Raw genomic sequence first — 20,978 nt, 5'->3', positions numbered from 1 at the left:
GTGTTTACTCCACTGCAGTTCATGCTTTGCATGCAGGTGCCTGGTCATGCAGTTTGTGCTAAGGTTCAGAACGTTAATGCCTCGCTTCAGGCTCTGATGGCACAGCGTGCAAACCAATCGGGTCTTGTCGTCAGCACATTGTTTGAAGAAGTGCCATGCCAGGGAACTCCTTGAAGCTGCCTTTGGGGTGCTCGGTCCCAGATGGCGGCGGTCAGTAGCAGGCGGAGTCTCTTGGCGGCGGGTGTTCTGATTTTGCCCACTGCTCCCTCTTTTGCTACACTGTTGGCTCGGTCTCACCACTGCCTCTTCCTCCGAACTCTGAAAGTCAGTGGCACGACCTTCATTCCATGTGGGGTCTAGGACCTCATCGTCCCCTGAATCGTCTTCCACCCAGTCTTGATCCCTGACCTCCTGTTCAGTCTGCACACTGCAGAAAGACGCAGCAGTTGGCACCTGTGTTTCGTCATCATCAGAGACGTGCTGAGGTGGTATTCCCATGTCCTCATCATCAGGAAACATAAGTGGTTGTGCGTTAGTGCATTCTATCTCTTCCACCCCTGGGGAAGAGCTAGGTGGATGCCCTTGGGAAACCCTGCCAGCAGAGTCTTCAAACAGCATAAGAGACTGCTGCATAACTTGAGGCTCAGACAGTTTCCCTGATATGCATGGGGGTGATGTGACAGACTGATGGGCTTGGTTTTCATGCGCCATCTGTGCGCTTTCTGCAGAAGACTGGGTGGGAGATAATGTGAACGTGCTGGATCCACTGTCGGCCACCCAATTGACTAATGCCTGTACCTGCTCAGTCCTTACCATCCTTAGAACGGCATTGGGCCCCACAAAATATCGCTGTAAATTCTGCTGGCTACTGGGACCTGAGGTAGTTGGTTCACTAGGACGTGTGGCTGTGGCAGAACGGCCACGTCCTCTCCCAGCACCAGAGGGTCCACTAACACCACCACGACCATGTCCACGTCCGCGTCCCTTATTAGATGTTTTCCTCATTGTTCCCGTTCACCACAATTTTGAGAATGGCAAATTTGGGAAAAGTTTTTCAACCCAGAACAAAAAGTGTGCTTTTACGGTCACTACAAATAACTTGACCAGCTAAAACAGTACAGATTTGGTTGAATAGAAATGTCAGGTCTATTTCTTTTTTTGCGCTGTGTGACAGGTATAGGTTTAATCACAGAATTAGACTTCTATCTGCACGGTAGCGTGTGTCTTAGGTTTTTCTGAATGACACTATCAGCACCTTCAATGTAAGATATCCTTTTTGGGATAGATTTCAAGTAGGCCTCATATACCAGAAACTAGTTATTTTGAGAATGGCAAATTTGGGAATAGTTTTTCAACCCAGAACAAAAAGTGTGCTTTTACGGTCACTACAAATAACTTGACCAGCTAAAACAGTACAGATTTGGTTGAATAGAAATGTCAGGTCTATTTTTTTTTTGCGCTGTGTGACAGGTATAGGTTTAATCACAGAATCAGATTTCTATCTGCACGGTAGCGTGTGTCTTAGGTTTTTCTGAATGACACTATCAGCACCTTCAATGTAAGATATCCTTTTTGGGATAGATTTCAAGTAGGCCTCATATACCAGAAACTAGTTATTTTGAGAATTGCAAATTTGGGAATAGTTTTTTAACCCAGAACAAAAAGTGTGCTTTTACGGTCACTACAAATAACTTGACCAGCTAAAACAGTACAGATTTGGTTGAATAGAAATGTCAGGCCTGTTTTTTTTTTTGCGCTGTGTGACAGGTATAGGTTTAATCACAGAATCAGACTTCTATCTGCACTGTAGCGTGTGTCTTAGGTTTTTCTGAATGACACTATCAGCACCTTCAATGTAAGATATCCTTTTTGGGATAGATTTCAAGTAGGCCTCATATACCAGAAACTAGTTATTTTGAGAATGGCAAATTTGGGAATAGTTTTTCAACCCAGAACAAAAAGTGTGCTTTTACGGTCACTACAAATAACTTGACCAGCTAAAACAGTACAGATTTGGTTGAATAGAAATGTCAGGCCTGTTTTTTTTTTTGCGCTGTGTGACAGGTATAGGTTTAATCACAGAATCAGACTTCTATCTGCACGGTAGCGTGTGTCTTAGGTTTTTCTGAATGACACTATCAGCACCTTCAATGTAAGATATCCTTTTTGGGATAGATTTCAAGTAGGCCTCATATACCAGAAACTAGTTCTTTTGAGAATGGCAAATTTGGGAATAGTTTTTCAACCCAGAACAAAAAGTGTGCTTTTACGGTCACTACAAATAACTTGACCAGCTAAAACAGTACAGATTTGGTTGAATAGAAATGTCAGGTCTATTTTTGTTTTGCGCTGTGTGACAGGTATAGGTTTAATCACAGAATTAGACTTCTATCTGCACGGTAGCGTGTGTCTTAGGTTTTTCTGAATGACACTATCAGCACCTTCAATGTAAGATATCCTTTTTGGGATAGATTTCAAGTAGGTCTCATATACCAGAAACTAGTTATTTTGAGAATGGCAAATTTGGGAATAGTTTTTCAACCCAGAACAAAAAGTGTGCTTTTACGGTTACTACAAATAACTTGACCAGCTAAAACAGTACAGATTTGGTTGAATAGAAATGTCAGGTCTATTTTTGTTTTGCGCTGTGTGACAGGTATAGGTTTAATCACAGAATTAGACTTCTATCTGCACGGTAGCGTGTGTCTTAGGTTTTTCTGAATGACACTATCAGCACCTTCAATGTAAGATATCCTTTTTGGGATAGATTTCAAGTAGGTCTCATATACCAGAAACTAGTTATTTTGAGAATGGCAAATTTGGGAATAGTTTTTCAACCCAGAACAAAAAGTGTGCTTTTACGGTCACTACAAATAACTTGACCAGCTAAAACAGTACAGATTTGGTTGAATAGAAATGTCAGGTCTATTTTTTTTTTGCGCTGTGTGACAGGTATAGGTTTAATCACAGAATTAGACTTCTATCTGCACGGTAGCGTGTGTCTTAGGTTTTTCTGAATGACACTATCAGCACCTTCAATGTAAGATATCCTTTTTGGGATAGATTTCAAGTAGGCCTCATATACCAGAAACTAGTTCTTTTGAGAATGGCAAATTTGGGAATAGTTTTTCAACCCAGAACAAAAAGTGTGCTTTTACGGTCACTACAAATAACTTGACCAGCTAAAACAGTACAGATTTGGTTGAATAGAAATGTCAGGCCTGTTTTTTTTTTGCGCTGTGTGACAGGTATAGGTTTAATCACAGAATCAGACTTCTATCTGCACGGTAGCGTGTGTCTTAGGTTTTTCTAAATGACACTATCAGCACCTTCAATGTAAGATATCCTTTTTGTAATAGATTTCAAGTAGGCCTCATATACCAGAAACTAGTTATTTTGAGAATGGCAAATTTGGGAATAGTTTTTCAACCCAGAACAAAAAGTGTGCTTTTACGGTCACTACAAATAACTTGACCAGCTAAAACAGTACAGATTTGGTTGAATAGAAATGTCAGGCCTGGTTTTTTTTTTGCGCTGTGTGACAGGTATAGGTTTAATCACAGAATCAGACTTCTATCTGCACGGTAGCGTGTGTCTTAGGTTTTTATGAATGACACTATCAGCACCTTCAATGTAAGATATCCTTTTTGGGATAGATTTCAAGTAGGCCTCATATACCAGAAACTAGTTATTTTGAGAATGGCAAATTTGGGAATAGTTTTTCAACCCAGAACAAAAAGTGTGCTTTTACGGTCACTACAAATAGCTTGACCAGCTAAAACAGTACAGATTTGGTTGAATAGAAATGTCAGGCCTGTTTTTTTTTTTGCGCTGTGTGACAGGTATAGGTTTAATCACAGAATCAGACTTCTATCTGCACGGTAGCGTGTGTCTTAGGTTTTTCTGAATGACACTATCAGCACCTTCAATGTAAGATATCCTTTTTGGGATAGATTTCAAGTAGGCCTCATATACCAGAAACTAGTTATTTTGAGAATGGCAAATTTGGGAATAGTTTTTCAACCCAGAACAAAAAGTGTGCTTTTACGGTCACTACAAATAACTTGACCAGCTAAAACAGTACAGATATGGTTGAATAGAAATGTCAGGTCTATTTTTTAGGCGCTGGGTGACAAGCTCAACTTGCCCCTGATGTAGTATATGGCCAAAAAATAACCACACTATTGATGGTTAAATGCACTTGGGTGACACAGGCTCAGCCTGCACCAGATGTAGTATATGGCCAAAAAATAACCAGACTGTTGATGGTTAAATGCACTTCGGTGACACAGGCTCAGCCTGCAGCTGATGTAGTATATGGCCAAAAAATAACCAGACTGTTGATGGTTAAATGCACTTCGGTGACACAGGCTCAGCCTGCAGCTGATGTACCAAAATTTGGTACGAACCCGAACTATACAGTTCATCCCTACATATGGGCCAATGCATCAATTCCGGGGGGTCATGATGGGTAGCTCAAGACACAAACTGACTTCATTTCCCAATGACCTGCTGATTTATGTCACTAACCCACAAATTATTTTGTCAAATATTCTCAATGAGTTTCATAGGTATGGAGCATTTAGCAACTTCAAGGTCAATATTCAAAAATCTAAGATCCTCAATATCACCTTGCCGGGTGTAGAGATGTCACATTTGCGAGATGTATTCCATTTGGTAATCTGATCACATATCTGGGGGTTAAACTTCCATGTAACCCAGAAGACACATACCGACTGAATTTCCATTCATTTTTTAAGAATATAGATGTAGACCTGAAAAAAATGGTCTGTGTTACCATCAGGGGTGTTGCTAGGGTCTCAAAACATCAGGGGCCCAATCCCCAAAAATTATGGCCCAATTCTCTAAGTCGACACTGCCCCCCGTACACCGCATTTTACTGTACATCCAGTGTCTCCCAGGTGACGTCTCCTCTGATGTAGATCTTCTCTGTCATCATCTTCTCCATTTGGTCCAGGCAACTTCTTTCAGACGTGCCTTGTCTCTGTCGAGCGTGACACACAGACATCTTAGCTTCCTCACTTTTCTATCATCATCCTCCAACCTGGAGTCCCAACAGTGTTATCCTGCTGCTCGCTGTGCTCCCTAATATCCCCAAATACTATCCTGAAGAAAAATTAGTGCCATACAGATAGTCCCCCCATAGTATTAGTGCTTCTCAAAGTCCTACCAATAGTAATTCCCTTCTAGAATGCCCTTTATTAGTAATACTGCATCTTTATTTTCACCCTTTTTTCCTTACTTCTTGGGAGAAGACTAGGGTGCTAGACATGTTTGCCATCATCATTCAGTTCCTGTCATCTGTTTACTTCTGAGATTATCCACTTTATTACCAGAGTGTTTACCCACCTTCCTTAATCCTTACCAGGCGAATTTATAAATTTTAGCAATAGGCCTATCTGACTGCAAATAAATTATTTAATTTAAGAGCCAACCTACAACTATATGATATTATCTTCTACAGGACACATTAGACCTTTCTTATGGGCCAGTATATGACAGATATTGTCACGGGGTTCGGAAGGTGCACTCGGTCCCCCATTTCCCGCAGACCTGTTGCTTAGCTTTGGGAATGAGGATTTGTGCTTGACCTCATTCCCAGGGTGGCTTTACTAGCTGGGTGGCTCCCTGCTCCTAGTCTGCCTTGAGCACCGAGCTGATCACTCGGTGCTCGACTGGTTGGTCTGTCGGTCATGTGATGCTGGCCACGTCACATGACCCTCACTCCCCACTATAAATACAGGCAGCCTGCTGGCCACAGGTTGCCTGTTAATTTCTAGGTTCCTGGCTATTTGTTGGACTACTGAATACTTACCTGATCCTGTTCCCTGACGATCCTTTGCCTGCTCCTCCTGTCCTGCGCATCCATCCTGGTATTGTGACCTCGGTTCCCACCTGACTACTCTCTTTGGACTCCTCTTGCACTTCGCTACTCTCCTGGTATTTGACCACGGCTTCTCCTGACCATTCTTTGCTTAATCCGTTGTACTGCGTAGCTCTCTTGGTTCTGACCCGGTCCGTTCATGTTCCGTATTTTGTCTTGTCTGTCTTCCCTGCACATATCCTAAGTTAGGGACTGCCGTCCAGTTGTCATCTGTCATCAGGACTCGTGAGGCAACTAGGCAGGGCCAGGGGTGAGGGTGGAGCACAGTGGTCACTACCCTTCCCCCTGTGTGTGTGTGGACGTGACCGTTACAGATATAACACTTAAAATATATATTTAAGGAAAAATTGAAAAGTAAAAAAAAAGTATATTTTTCCTTTCTTATCAATTTTTCTTCTAATTGCTACAAAAGATTTCAAGATAAAATATTTCTAAACTGTATGTTGTATGTTTGTACTGTGAATATGGATGTTATTTGTGTAATTTACTTACTGGCTGGGCTCACCACAAGACCTGAAATGGCTGGAGCCTATTATAGATTTTGGATTCCTGTTTTTATGTCGCTTGTTTGAAGGCACCATACTGCCAGAACAGATGTTGTACAGTGCCAAATATAAGAAATACCTTCAAAGTGATTTAAAAAAAAAAATTTGAAACCTAAGGTCAGTTTTGAACTAGGACTTTCTTAGATAGTTGAGCCAGGAACACACACTTAAGCAGGCAGTGGCAAGATGCTGAAAGATAAATGATGATGGGGGCTCCTGCAGTGACATCAAGAAGACGGGTCCCTGTGAAAGGAGGGTGCTGGCTGATGGCCTTTGTACCTAGAAGTCATCTCAGTCACCTGATGAATCTATAACAATAGACAGGGTACCTTATTAAATAATTTACCTAGCTGAGATACTGTACACTGCCTATCTGTATGTAGTACTGTCAATGTACTATGCCATATGTCAATTGTGCAGGGGATGGGGGACCAGAGGGCAACTTTGGTTCAGGGTCCAAAGGGGCATTCACCTGTCCTCCTGTGAGCCAGTCCAAGCCTGCCTAAGGTATTCATCTTAGGGATTTTTTTTTTACACTTTTTGGCTTTTGGCCTTTTTTTTTTTTTAGGAAAAGCAAATTAAGTTAGGTGGTGAAAAATGAAATTTCTCCCTTTTCCCAATGTTTTGATTCAGTGGCCTATTTTTCATATTCATCATGTGGGCTTGGAAAAACACACATTCATATACTTCCGCCATTTGGAATAATGCCCTGTATGTGGTTTTTATGTCTTATTTTGGCTCACCACAAGACTTTAAAGGAATGGAGCGCATTTTGGATTTTAAGAGTCTATTTTTCCTTTGCTGGTTCAATGGCGCCTAACTGCCAGAACAGATGTTATACAGTACGAAAACATTAGAAACACCCACAAAGTGAGTACTTGTTCCCCTAAAGTATTCATCTTGTGGAAATTTGGTTATTTTAAAATTTTGCCTTTTTTAGGTAAACAATGGAATTAGAAGATAGTTTTTCTTTAAAATGTGGGTCATTCAGTGGCCTATCTATTTTTTACATTCATCATGGGGTCTTAAAAAAAAAAAACACTCTTTACATAACATACATATAGTTTTGTTGCTTAGAATGATACCATATTTGTGCTTTTTATATCTTGTATTTTTCTATTGCTGGTTCTATGGCACCATACTGCTGGAATAAATGTTTTGAACAGCTGAAACACAAATTTGTATAGTAACCAAGTGGTCACAGAGATCTGCAGTGGTGCTAGCACCTGAAACTACGGATACTGGAAGCCTGTGCTAGCAATTCTCCTGCGGTGTTGCTATCAGTGTGTGAAGAGTGGGAGAAGAGGTTTGCATTGACAATCCAACACAATGGGCAGCACATTGAACACATTTTATAAGTGGTCAGAAACTTGTAAATAACTCATGAAAGAATAAAGTTACGTTAAAACCAAGCACACCATTGTTTTTCCTGTGAAATTCCCAATAAGTTTGATGTGTCACATGACCCTCTTCCTATTGAAAAAAACTAAAGTTGGATTCAAAATGGCCGACTTCAAAATGGCCGCCATGGTCACCACCCATCTTGAAAAGTTTCCCCCCTCACATATACTAATGTGCCACAAACAGGAAGTTAATATCACCAACCATACCCATTTTATTAAGGTGTATCCATATAAATGGCCCACCCTGTATAAAGTTGTGAAGTTAAGATTTACTTTTGCATCTTTGTTGCCTGCCAGTGTTTATATATATTGGATATTATTATTCTTGCAACCATTTGGTTGATTTACACTTCGGCCCTACTGTAAATCCTGGAGATATCTGAGCATTAAAGGGGTTCTCCAGGCTTAATCTTTTTTTTTTGCTATTACATGCTAACCTGTGGGGGAAAGATTTATTGGTCACATACTTACCTTCCAGAGTGCAGCCGTTCTTGAGATCTTCCTCCCGGTCATGTGGTCCCTGCAGATGGCTTTTCTGTGCTTCCGGCCGAAGTCCGTCTTCTTATCTTCCTGTCTTCTCTTCCTTTCTCCAGCAGGAGATGGATCGTCATGAGTGACATCACTGCCTCCTGCTGGAGAAAGCTCCGGGCGGCCGTCTTCACAGCGCACTAGGCTGAATGCGCATGTGCAGGACTGCCGGCCGCTCCCTGTATTATACAGGCTTCTATGTGAAGCCTGTACTTACTCCTGCGTAGTGCGATGCAAGTGCTGTGCAGGAGTGACAGCATAGCGATCAGCCACAGAGGCTGATCGCTATGCTGTGCATGTCACAGGGGCATAGTCGTCACTACAGGGGGGCAATTGCCCCCCCTAGATTATCCCTTGCCCCCCCCCACCAACTAGACGATCCTAATGCCCGGCTGACAGGTTCTGATCCAATCCGGGAATCAGAACCTTCTAAAATGTATAAATAATATCCCCCCCCCCCCCCGAGCCCTCAATGTGCCCCCTCTTAATTTTATGGATGGCCGGGCGTGCGATCCCCCCCCACACACACACACACTTCCCCCATTTTCAGGATGGCCGAGCAGTTCGCAAAGTGTCAGCATACAGCTGACACTCTGCTTGAAACGGCCGACATCAGCCGTTTAACTCCTTCCATGCCGCGGTCCATAGGGACCGCTGTATAAAAGGGGTTAACAGGAAAGGAGCTTGCTCCCTCTCCCATCGGGCGCTGCTGTGCCGTTGCAGCCACCCGATACTTGACGGGATCACAGACGGAAGGGGGCTCCCTCCCTCATCAACCGCTGCTCTGTTGTGGCAGCGTCCGATGGTTACCATGGCAACCGGACGCCTTCACAGGCTTCCGGCTTGCCATAGTATAGCTAAGCTGGATCAGGCTTCAGCTAAAGGCAGCAGCCTGATCAGGCTAGTGTAATAAAGTCACAATACACTACAGTACACTATATAGTGTACTATAGGGTATTATATAGGCATCAGACACACTGGATCTTCAAGAACCAAGTGGGTTTGGGTCAAAAAAATGTAAAATAAAGTGATAAAAAAATTAATTTCTTCTTATAGCCCACATTTATTACTGATTAGAAATAAATTTAAAAAAATACACTACACATGTTTGATAACACCGTGTCCGTAACAACCTGATCTCTGAAAGGGTTATGTTACGGTGAACGCCATAAAAAAAAAAAAACTATGATGAAATTGAGATTTTGCCCACCTCACTTCCCAAAAAAAGTTCTAAAAGTGATCAAAAAAGTCGTATGTATGCCAAAATGGTACCAATCAAACTGTCACCTCATCCCGCAAAAAATGAGCCCCTACATGAGACAATCGCTTAAAAGGATACATATTAGGTATTGCCACATCTACCTGCTCTATAAAAATATCACATGACCTAACCCCTCAGTTGAACACCGTAAAAAAAAAAATAACTATATAAATAAGCCATTTTTGTCCCCTTACATCACAAAAAGTGTAATACCAAGCGATCAAAAAGGTGTATGCCCCCCAAAATAGTGCCAATCAAACTACCATCTCATTCCGCAAAAAATTAGACAATACCTAAGACAATCGGTCAAAAAATAAAACAGCTATCACTCTCAGACAATGGAGACACTAAAATAGGAAATTTTTTTTGCTACAAAACTGCTATTATTGTGCTAAAGTGAAAAAAAAAAAAAAAAAAAAAGTAGACATATTAGGTATCGCCACATCCGTAAGAACCTGCTCTATAAAAATATCACATGACTTAACCCCTCAGATGAACACCATAAAAAATTAAATAAAAACTGTGCCAAAAAAGACATTTTTTGTCACCTTACATCACAACAGGTGTAATAGCAAGCGATCAAAAAGTCATATACACCCCAAAATAGTGTCAATCAAACCGTCATCTCATTTTATATGCTCTGTTAGAAGCACATAAACTGTTCTGATAGATATTGAACTCTTTGCCATATCCTTTTAGCATATAAATCCTCTTTGGTGAACTTGCCAGGCGGTGGCTGTATGTAATCTGACTTAAGGAGATGTAGATGGTTGGGAGTTAAAGGGTCCAAACTTGTTGGATCGTTGATGTCATCAACTGTAAGTGGACAACTGTTAACAATAGACATTACTTCATAGAATAGAGTCCTAAGTGAAGCATCATCTATTCTTCCGCCGTTCTTTTTCAACACTGAACTTAACACATTTTTCACAGTTCAGATTTGTCTTTCCCAAACTCCTCCTGTATGGCTAGCATGTGGAGCATTCATGTGAAAATCACACTGTTTCTCTAACAAATACTCAGTTACTTTTTCTTTATCCATGTCTTTTAGAGCTTTCTTCAATTCATTCTTTGCTCCAACAAAATTAGAACCTTGGTCAGATCTAAGCTCTCTGACAATACCTCTAATGGCTATGAAGCATCTCAAGGGGTTGATGAATGCATCCGTAGACATATCTTCTAACATTTCCAGGTGAATCGCCCTGGAACTCAGACATGTAAATATTAGTCCATATCTCTTGTACTCCTTGCTGTTCTGTTTGGTGATGAATGTGCCAAAACAATCCATTCCGCTATAAAGAAATGGTGGTGATGGGTTTAGACAATCTGCTGGTAAATCTGCCATTCTTTGTTCTTCTGTAGGTCTACGTGCCTTTCTGCAGACTACACATTTACTTATATACTTTGCTATAACTTTGCTTCCTTTCACAATCCAGTAACCACCTTCTCTCAAACAGCTTTGGGTAAAGCTTCTTCCTTGATGCAAGGATATGTTGTGGTAGTGATCAATAATCAATCTTGTGAAGGTAGAGTTTTTGGGTAGAATTGCTGGATGCTTCACTCTGCTAGGTAACAATGCATTTTCCAGTCTCCCTCCTACCTTCAGTAAACCATCCTGCAGAACAAGATTAAGCTTGTACAATGGGTGGTTATGTGGAAGCCTTTTAGGTTCTTGACTAAGTCTCTTCAACTCTTCACTGTAGAGTCTCTGTTGAATGAGTCTTATGACTGTTTCTTCAGCTTTCATTCTTTCTTCGACATTCAATGATTCCTTCTTTATGATTCCCTTTGCCAAACGTTGAATTCGAGCTACTACGTTTATGACTGTATTCCATTTTGAACATCTGGCTAGTCTTTCAAGTATGTCATTTTGATACTTGGCAGCAGTGCTCAATGTTTGTACAACTTTTACTTCTGGATCACCCATAGACAATTCTGTGTAACCTTTACTGGGTGTGATTTCCTTTTCTCAAAGGAACTCTGGGCCTGTGAACCAATTTGAATATTTCAATTCTGTTACATTCAAGCCTCTTGAAGCATGATCTGCTGGGTTATGCTTTGTGTCAATGTGATGCCAATGTTCCGGATTTGTTATTTCCCGAATTTTCTCCACTCTGTTGGCGACAAAGATTTGGAATCTTCGAGCTTCGTTGTTTATGTATCCTAGGACAACTTGTGAGTCTGTCCAAAAATATTCTTCATCTATATTCAATTCCAATTCTTCTCACAGAAACTTGCTTACTGATGCTGAAACTACGGCTGCTGTCAGCTCAAGTCTTGGTATTGTCTGCATACTGGTAGGTGCAACTCTGGCCTTCCCCTTAACCAGGGCACAGTGTATCTTTTCTTCTCCTATTACTCTGATGTAGGAGCATTGACCATAACCATAATTACTGAAAAGTGATTAAGTTCTATTCTTGTACTTTCCAACATCATGAGGTACACAACATTTGGCTATCCGAACTTCTCTCAAGTTTTGCAAGTCTCTTGTCCAACTTTCCCACATTGGCCTCAAATTTTCAGATATGGGCTCATCCTATCCCAACTTCTGTCAGCATAATTTTTGCTGTATTTCTATTGTTCTGAGGATTATTGGGGCCAAGAATCGCAATGGATCAAATATAGAAGCCACTGCGGAAAGAATGGTTTGTCTAGTTGCAACTTTCTCTTCGATAGATACTTCAAAGAAGAACTTGTCGTTCTCTACATTCCATCCCAATCCAAGTACATTCTGAACTGGAAGATGATCATAATTGAGATCAACATTCTTCATTGTTGCTGCACGTTCAGAGTCACTGATGGATTCCAGTACCTCTCTGTTGTTTGAGATGAATTTGTGAAGGCTCAGGTTTCCTCTTGCACATAACTCTTGGCTTTCTTTCACTAGTTTGATTGCAGATTCTGTGGACTCTAGACTTATAAGACCATCATCTACATAAAAGTTTTTCTTCAGAAAATTTGCTGCTGATGGGCAATCCTTTTCATTCTGATTAGCTAGGTACTTCATACCATAATTGGTGCAACCTTTAGATGATGCTGCTCCAAACAAGTGTACTTTCATTCTGTATTCTGCTGGCTCTGTATCTGTATTTCCATCCTCCCACCATACAAACCTCAGGAAGTCTCTATCTTCATTCTTCACATGAAACTGGTGGAACATCTTTTCAACGTCACACATGACTGCTACGGGATACTTTCTGAATCTACAGAGTACTCCAGGCAGAGCGTTTGTAAGATCTGGTCCTTTTAGTAGATGATCATTCAATGCAACACCATTGTACTTTTCTGAGCAATCAAATACTACTCTAATCTTATCTGGCTTCTTTGAGTGGTAAACACCTTGATTGGGATGTACCACACTTCTCCTTCTTTAGGCAGATTATTAAATTTCTCTGCATGTCCTTCTTCAAGGATGCCTTCCATGAATTTCAAATAATCCTGCTTGAATTTGGGATCTCCTCACATCTTTTTCTTCAAACATTTCAATCTTGCTAGGGCAAGATTTCTGTTATTTGGCAGACGAGGTCGTTCTCTAAAAGGTAAGGGCATTTCAAGATGACCTTGTTGATTCTGCTGAATACTTTCTTCTAGAGTGTGTACGAAACTTTATGTCTTCTTGGGATACGCTCTTTTCTTTAAAACTTCTATCTGCAAAGTCGGATTCAAGGATTTTGATTACTTTTGCTGGACTTACAGTTGGTAACTCTTGGACAGATATTCGATGACACAATCCTGTCACCTGTCTTGAGTTTGCGATCTGCTGTTTTCCTCTAACAACACCCCATCCTAGATCAGTTTGAACAGCGTAGGGTTCACCCTTTCCTCCTGTGATTACCTTTCGTGGTACTGTTCTGGTTCTGATCAATGGTCAGGTAGGTTGATACACTGCTCCAAATTAGATAGATATGTGCATGCACGGCGAAAGAAATAACACTGACACTCTATATAAGGTCAAAGCATAACTCTAATTTATTAGGTGGGGGCTTCACATTATATACCCTCCATATAAGTGGGAGGAGTGGGCTCACATGATTTTTTTTTTTTAGCAAGAAGGAATGTAAACAGGAAATAAGTTTAAGGCATATGTATGATAGACTTAGAGGAATTTCTGACAGTTTCAAGTATTTGCTGCAAATAGTTTCAATCATATAATGCATACTGGGGGTTGTCTCTCGGACAGACACCATTTTGTAAGTGAAAAGCAAGTGTCCATTATATTAATATATTCCATAACAGTACCAAGGCTTTAGGACAATCGTAGCCTATCAACAGTCTAACACCAAACTCCTTCAGCGGGAACATTTCATGAGATATGACAGATAGGTGCTCCCATTCATTGGCTATTTCACAGGTAGGTTTGCGATCTCGATCTAGAGGTAAATTGTCTTTGGTATAAGCTGGAGGTAGATCTAATGTGCAATTTGAATAAAGTCCTCTAACTCTCAGTCCTTTGACCCTTTGACTGTTCACTAATGTGTCTCTCCCCGTCATTGTGGTGAGTTTGAGCATCACTGGTTCTGTAGCCACTTTTAATTTCTTGCAGATTTCTTGATCAATGAAGGTGACATCACTCTGGGCATCCAGTAGTGCATAGGTGTATACCTTCTTGTTCCTCCTTTTAGGATTTAATATGCACACTGGTACAACCATTGATGTGCCATTGCTTTCTCCTTTCCCCACTCTGCAAGAGAATACTGATACTTTCTTTCCTTCCTCAGTATCTTTAGGTATTGAGGATTTATCTTTCTTTGGACGTTCTTCATGTAGTGGTGTAGGATGGCGTACTTTGCAAACGCTGCATGTGGCCTTTATCTTACACTCCTTAGTAACATAGCCTTTTCTTAGGCATCTGAAACACAGTTGGTTATCCAGCACAATTTTTTTATTTTCTTCTGGGGACTTTGCCTTCAATTGTTGGCACTTATGTATGGAGTGGTTCTCTCCACAGAACATACACTTGAAGGTAGTCTGAAGATTTGTCGGTTCTGTCTCTCTACTGATCCCAGTAGTGACTTTGAACTTGCTCTCGTAGGTATCTGGACCTTTAGCTGCTGTGTTGGTTGCAAAGCTAGTTGCTCTTGCATGTCTTATATCTCTTGCAGTGTCACACCAGTGACAGGTTTGAGAAGATCTGACAGCATCTTTTGGTTTCACTTTGTCTGTGTGTTGCTTGTATGTCCACACCTCCTGCTCAGGTGTGGATCATGTGACCTTTACCTTCCCCTATTTAGTTTGACTCCACCCATCACTCTTTGATCTGCATAGCTTCATTTGGTGTTGGAAGAGCTGGAGTGTGGTTCTAGTTGAAGTCCTGATCATCCATCATCCTTAGAAGTTAAGTGTTCCGCTTGTTGTGTTTTGTATTCCCCCCCTCTGTTGTTTACTAGGCCTCAGTGAATTGCTGGTTCCTTCACCAGGGAAGGAGCGGGTTGTCTCTGCCCTGTCATAAGTCTAGGGCATCTGAGGGCCACCAGGGTTTTCTAGGTTCCTGTGTATGGGCATCTCTACCATCGAGAGGTGCCCATACGGATAGGTGTTAGGGCCAGGAGCAGGGTTTCATAGGTAGTGACCCTTTTCCTTCCCCAGCGGTGAGGCCTAGTGTCTTTTCCCATCCGTCTTGTTGTCTTTTGGTGTTCTCCCCTACAACATCCGTGACATTATCCAGAGCCAATACCGCGTTTTTTTGTTCTGATCTGTGCAGCTATGGATGCTTTGACTGCACTGGTCGAACAGATGCAGAATCTGACTTTGGAGGTAGCAGACCTCCGTGCGATGGTTTTGCAAATTCAGAGCCCACAGATGCTAGTTCCGGTGGTGGGTTCCAGGCCTGCCCTGAACCGAAGGTGGCTCTCCCGGACAGGCTTTCCGGGGGGTGGTGACAATTTCATCCGGTTCAGGGAGTCATGTAAATTATACTTTAGACTTCGTCCATACTCTTCTGGTGATGAGTGTCAACGTGTGGGTATAATTATTTCATTACTTAAAGAGGACGCACAATCTTGAGCTTTTTCTCTGCCGACCGATCACCGTCCCTCCGGTGGGTGGATGAATTCTTTAGAGCCTTGGGTCTAATCTATGATGACCCGGATCGGATCTCTCAGGCCGAGACCAAGTTACGGGGTTTGCGGCAGGGAGAACGTTCTGCGGAGACCTTTTGCTCTGAATTTAGGAGATGGGCTACAGATACAGAGTGGAACGATTCTGCTCTCCGTAGCCAATTCTGCCAGGGTCTCTCTGAGAGACTGCAGGACGCATTGGCTTTTCATGAAAATCATGAGTCATTGGAAGCAGCTATGTCCCTTGCTGTACGTCTTGATAGACGCCTGAGGGAGAGATCTAGGGGTCCTCACCTTCAGAACGTACTGTCCAATAAGGGTACTGCTTCTTTTGACACTTATGGTGGAGAGACTCGGGTGGTTGTGCCTTGTGATATGCCTATGCAGTTAGGAGGAGCTACTCCTGGAACTACTGGCAAAAGCTTGGGTCATGTGAAAGGAGTCTGCTTTTGTTGTGGCAAGAAGGGACATTTTGTGAATATTTGTCTGTACTTGTAGCATCAAGGTGTAAACCAAAGAAAAAAAAAGTTTAATCCCCAAATTACTATTGGAAGTGTGGGTGGGCAGCAAGAAAACCTACTTTTGTCTTTTACTGGTAGTACCCGTTTTCTCCTGTCAGCCGAGGTGGCGCTAGAGTCCAAAACTGTGAAAATGGAAGCTTTTATCGACAGTGGGGCAGGAGTTAGCTTGATTTATGGACAGTTTGTACGCATTCACGGGTTGACTACTAATGCATTAGAGAATAGTATTTCTGTATTTGCAATTGACTCAGCACCTCTCACCCAAAAATGCCTGTCGCAGGTAGTGAATGACATTCATTTAAGAGTGGGTGATTTGCATCAGGAATCTATCTCCTGTTATGTGTTGGAGGGTCTGCCTGCTCCGTTGGTGTTGGGCTTACCATGGTTAAGCAAACATAACCCTAACATCGATTGGCAGGCGAGACAGATTCTCGAGTGGAGTGATTTTTGCGTGGACAACTGTCTTAATGCATCGTTCTCTATGGTTACCACTAAAACTGTACCCTCGTTCATTTCTGAATTTTCTGATGTGTTTTCTGAGAATGGTAATCAGGAGTTACCTCCGCACCGGGAGTATGACTGTCCTGTCAATCTTATTCCCGGAGCTAAATTGCCCAAATCTCAGTTGTATAATCTTTCGGAACCCGAAAGAAAGGCTATGCGAGAGTATATCACCGAGAGTTTGGCAAAGGGACATATTAGACCATCCAAGTCCCCAGTGGCTGCTGGATTTTTCTTTGTAAAGAAAAAGGATGGTGCCCTGAGACCATGTCTGGACTTCCGTGAGCTCAATTGTATTACCGTCCGTGATCCTTACCCCCTTCCTTTAATTCCGGATTTGTTTAGTCAGATTGTTGGTGCCAAGGTGTTCTCTAAATTGGATCTGAGGGGGGCATATAATCTGGTAAGGATCAAGGAGGGGGATGAGTGGAAGACCGCTTTTAATACCCCTGAGGGTCATTTTGAAAACCTGGTCATGCCCTTTGGGTTAACCAATGCTCCTGCGGTTTTTCAACACTTTGTCAATGACATCTTTCATCATCTGGTGGGGAGGTTTGTCTTGGTATACCTTGATGACATACTCATTTATTCACCTAATATGGAGACTCATCAGGATCATGTGAAACAGGTGTTACAGATAGAGTTGAGCGAACACCTGGATGTTCGGGTTCGAGAAGTTCGGCCGAACTTCCCGGAAATGTTCGGGTTCGGGATCCGAACCCGACCCGAACTTCGTCCCGAACCCGAACCCCATTGAAGTCAATAGGGACCCGAACTTTTCGGCACTAAAAAGGCTGTAAAACAGCCCAGGAAAGGGCTAGAGGGCTGCAAAAGGCAGCAAAATGTAGGTAAATCCCCTTCAAACAAATGTGGATAGGGAAATGAATAAAAATAAAAATAAAATAAATAAAAATTAACCAATATCAATTGGAGAGAGGTCCCATAGCAGAGAATCAGGCTTCACGTCAGCAGAGAATCAGTCTTCATGCCATAGCAGAGAATCTGGCTTCACGTCACCCACCACTGTAACAGTCCATTGTCATATATTTAGGCCCCGGCACCCAGGCAGAGGAAAGAGGTCCCGTAACAGAGAATCTGGCTTCATGTCAGCAGAGAATCAGTCTGCATGTCATAGCAGAGAATCAGGCTTCACGTCACCCACCACTGTAACAGTCCATTGTCAGATATTTAGGCCCAGGCACCCAGGCAGAGGAGAGAGGTCCCGTAACAGAGAATCTGGCTTCATGTCAGCAGAGAATCAGTCTTCATGTCATAGCAGAGAATCAGGCTTCACGTCACCCAACACTGGAGCAGTCCATTGTCATATATTTAGGCCCAGGCACCCAGGCAGAGGAGAGAGGTCCCGTAACAGAGAATCTGGCTTCATGTCAGCAGAGAATCAGTCTGCATGTCATAGCAGAGAATCAGGCTTCACGTCACCCACCACTGTAACAGTCCATTGTCATATATTTAGGCCCAGGCACCCAGGCAGAGGAGAGAGGTCCCGTAACAGAGAATCTGGCTTCATGTCAGCAGAGAATCAGTCTGCATGTCATAGCAGAGAATCAGGCTTCACGTCACCCACCACTGTAACAGTCCATTGGCATATATTTAGGCCCAGGCACCCAGGCAGAGGAGAGAGGTCCCGTAACAGAGAATCTGGCTTCATGTCAGCAGAGAATCAGTCTTCATGTCATAGCAGAGAATCAGGCTTCACGTCACCCACCACTGGAACAGGCCACTGTCAGATATTTTTAGGCCCCGGCACCCAGACAGAGGAGAGAGGGCCCATAACAGAGATTCAGGCTTCATGTCAGCAGAGAATCAGTATTCATGTCATAGCAGAGAATCAGGCTTCACGTCACCCACCACTGGAACAGTCCATTGTCACATATTTAGGCCCAGGCACCCAGGCAGAGGAGAGAGGTCCCATAACAGAGATTCAGGCTTCATGTCAGCAGAGAATCAGTCTTCATATCATAGCAGAGAATCAGGCTTCATGTCACCCACCACTGGAACAGGCCACTGTCAGATATTTTTAGGCCCCGGCACCCAGACAGATGAGAGGTTCATTCAACTTTGGGTTGCCCCGCAATATAATGGTAAAATGAAAATAAAAATAGGATTGAATGAGGAAGTTCCCTGGAGTACAATAATATATTGCTAAGGGGAGGTAGTTAATGTCTAATCTGCACAAGGGATGGACAGGTCCTGTGGGATCCATGCCTGGTACATTTTTATGAACGTCAGCTTGTCCACATTGGCTGTAGACAGGCGGCTGCGTTTGTCTGTAATAACGCCCCCTGCTGTGCTGAATACACGTTCAGACAAAACGCTGGCCGCCGGGCAGGCCAGCAACTCCAAGGCATAAAAGGCTAGCTCTGGCCACGTGGACAATTTGGAGACCCAGAAGTTGAATGGGGCCGAACCATCAGTCAGTACGTGGAGGGGTGTGCACAGGTTCTGTTCCACCATGTTATTGAAATGTTGCCTCCTGCTAACACGTTCCGTATCAGGTGGTGGTGCAGTTAGCTGTGGCGTGGTGACAAAACTTTTCCACATCTCTGCCATGCTAACCCTGCCCTCAGAGGAGCTGGCCGTGACACAGCTGCGTTGGCAACCTCTTGCTCCTCCTCTGCCTTCGCCTTGGGCTTCCACTTGTTCCCCTGTGACATTTGGGAATGCTCTCAGTAGCGCGTCTACCAACGTGCGCTTGTACTCACGCATCTTACTATCACGCTCCAGTGCATGAAGTAAGGTGGGCACATTGTCTTTGTACCATGGATCCAGCAGGGTGGCAACCCAGTAGTCCGCACACGTTAAAATGTGGGCAACTCTGCTGTCTTTGCGCAGGCACTGCAGCATGTAGTCGCTCATGTGTGCCAGGCTGCCCAGAGGTAAGGACAAGCTGTCCTCTGTGGGAGGCGTATCGTCATCGTCCTGCGTTTCCCCCCAGCCACGCACCAGTGATGGGCCCGAGCTGCGTTGGGTGCCAGCCCGCTGTGAACCTGCTTCATCCTCATCCTCCTCCACCTTCTCCTCATCCTCGTCCTCCTCGTCCTCCAGTAGTGGGCCCTGTCTGGCCACATTTGTACCTGGCCTCTGCTGTTGCAAAAAACCTCCCTCTGAGTCACTTCGAAGAGACTGGCCTGAAAGTGCTAAAAATGACCCCTCTTCCTCCTCCTCCTCCTCCTGGGCCACCTCCTCTTCCATCATAGCCCTAAGTGTTTTCTCAAGGAGACATAGAAGTGGTATTGTAACGCTGATAACGGCGTCATCGCCACTGGCCATTTTGGTGGAGTACTCGAAACAGCGCAACAGGGCACACAGGTCTCGCATGGAGGCCCAGTCATTGGTGGTGAAGTGGGGCTGATCCGCAGTGCGACTGACCCGTGCGTGCTGCAGCTGAAACTCCACTATGGCTGTCCAGCATGTGCAAGGTGGAGTTCCACCTGGTGGGCACGTCGCATATGAGGCGGTGAGCGGGAAGGCCGAAGTTACGCTGTAGCGCAGACAGGCGAGCAGTGGCAGGATGTGAACGCCGGAAGCGCGAACAGACGGCCCGCACTTATGCAGCAGCTCTGACATATCGGGGTAGTTGTGAATGAACTTCTGCACCACCAAATTCAGCACATGCGCCAGGCAAGGGATGTGCGTCAAACCGGCTAGTCCCAGAGCTGCAACGAGATTTCGCCCATTATCGCACACCACCAGGCCAGGCTTGAGGCTCACCGGCAGCAACCACTCGTCGGTCTGTTGTTCTATACCCCGCCACAACTCCTGTGCGGTGTGGGGCCTGTCCCCCAAACATATGAGTTTCAGAACGGCCTGCTGACGTTTACCCCGGGCTGTGCTGAAGTTGGTGGTGAAGGTGTGTGGCTGACTGGATGAGCAGGTGGAAGAAGAGGAGGAGGAAGCTGAGTAGGAGGAGGAGGAGACAGGAGGCAAAGATTGTTGCCCTGCGATCCTTGGCGGCGGAAGGACGTGCGCCAAACAGCTCTCCGCCTGGGGCCCAGCCGCCACTACATTTACCCAGTGTGCAGTTAGGGAGATATAGCGTCCCTGGCCGTGCTTACTGGTCCACGTATCTGTGGTTAGGTGGACCTTGCCACAGATGGCGTTGCGCAGTGCACACTTGATTTTATCGGATACTTGGTTGTGCAGGGAAGGCACGGCTCTCTTGGAGAAGTAGTGACGGCTGGGAACAACATACTGTGGGACAGCAAGCGACATGAGCTGTTTGAAACTGTCTGTGTCC

The sequence above is a fragment of the Bufo bufo genome, chromosome 11 (assembly GCF_905171765.1).
Source record: "Bufo bufo chromosome 11, aBufBuf1.1, whole genome shotgun sequence".
NCBI classification, from domain to species: Eukaryota; Metazoa; Chordata; class Amphibia; order Anura; family Bufonidae; genus Bufo; species Bufo bufo.
Note: the sequence above shows the minus strand (reverse complement) of the source record.